At 35.3% G+C, this 1807-nt stretch overlaps 1 pseudogene; it reads right to left on the reverse strand.

Moving 5' to 3' along the window:
- Window positions 1-283: 283 nt before the first annotated feature.
- LOC112652175 (40S ribosomal protein S23-like) lies at window positions 284-1354 on the reverse strand (annotated as a pseudogene).
- Between the last annotated feature and the right edge of the window lie 453 nt (window positions 1355-1807).

The raw sequence follows: 1807 nt of genomic DNA on the forward strand, positions 1-1807 counted from the left end.
TACGGTCAAATGATTTCCACAAGGGTGCCATGATTATTAAACGGTGGGGTGGGGAGATAATACTGTCAGCAACTGGCTTTGGGAAAACCAGATACCTACATGCAAACAAATGAATTTGGATCTGTGCTTCAGACCATATACAAAAATTAACTCCAGATTAACCAAATTAACCAAAGACATTAGAGAATGTCTGAGTATACCTCCTAAAAGAAAATAGAGAGATATAGCTTTGTGCTCTTAGATTAATTTATTACTATCATGTTTTCATTGTCAAAACATATTATTATCTTTCCTTATCGCCTTTGTATAGGACCAAAGGAGAGACCATGACTACTTTGAGGCACTGGAAGCATGACCTTTGTGACCAAATCCAACAACCAGAACTTCATAGTTTTCCTCAATAAAATTCAACTATCATTGGGTACAAGGCTATGATTTCTTTTTGCCATTCTTGATCAGGTGGACACACTTTCTGATGGGAAAAAAAAAAAAATTGGCTATTTGACTCCAACCCCTACTTTTTTCCAGCACAATTTCCTTTGTATGGGAAGTGTCTCCAAAAGGGTTGGCCTTCAAGGCTGTGCCCAAATGGACTTTCTTGTACTATTTATCATGCCACTTGTACTATTGATCTCACTGGTCGCTATGAAGCTTTCTGGCAGTACAAAGACTGTGATACTTGCCTATCCTGCCAGTGCCTTGGCCTGAGCAATAGAGATAAACAGCACAGGAAGGCCACACTCTTGGATTTGTTAATGATTTCTTGGATTTTATACCAAAAGCACAGGCAACAAAAGAAAAAAAATAGATAAATTGGATTATATCAAAATTAAAAATCTTTGTGTATTAAAGGATGCTGTCGAGAGATTGAAAATGCAACCAGTACACTGGAGAAAATATTTGCAAATCATGTATCTGATAAGGAATTAATACCAGAGTATATAAAGAACTACAACTCAACATTAAGAAAACAAGCAATCTGATTCAGAAATGAGCAAAGGTCTTGAATAAACATTTCTCCAAAGAAGATGTACAAATGAGCAATAAGCACATGAAAAGATGCTCAACATCACTAATCATGAGAGAAATGAAATTCAAACCAAAACGAAACACCACCTCATACCTATTAAGATGGCTCCTATAAAAAAAAAAAGTGCTGATGAGGATGCGAAGAAAAGGAAACACTAGCATGCTGCTAGTGGGAGTGTAACATGGTATAAATTCTGTGGAAAACAGTATGACATTTCCTCAAAAAATTAACAGTAGAATTACCATATGATGTGGCAATTCCATCTCTGGGTGTATACACAAAAGAATAAAAAGCCAAGACTTGGACAGATATCTGTACCCCCATGTTCATAGCAGCATTATTCAAGATAGTCAAAAGGTGGAAGTGACCGGAGTGTGTCTTAATAAACAAATGGATAAACACAATGTGATACGTATTTACTATTATTCGGCTTTAAAAGGGAAAGAAAATTTGAAACTTAATGCAACTTGGAGAAACCTTGAAGACATTATGCCAATTGAAATAAGTCAGTAACAAAAAAGACAAATACTGTATGATTGCAATTATATGAGGTTTTTAAAGTAGTCAAATTTATAGAAACAGAAATTGCAGTAGTGGTTGTCAGAAGCCATGGAGAGAGATGATGGGGAATTATTGTTTATTGGATGCCAAGTTTCAGTTTGGGAAGATAAAAAAAGTTCTAGAGATAGATGATGGTGATGATTGCACAACAATGTGAATATACTTAATGCCACTGAACTACACACTTGAAAATGGTTAAAATGGAAACTTTTATTA

Source organism: Canis lupus, chromosome 13 (assembly GCF_003254725.2).
Source record: "Canis lupus dingo isolate Sandy chromosome 13, ASM325472v2, whole genome shotgun sequence".
In the NCBI taxonomy this organism is placed as follows: domain Eukaryota; kingdom Metazoa; phylum Chordata; class Mammalia; order Carnivora; family Canidae; genus Canis; species Canis lupus.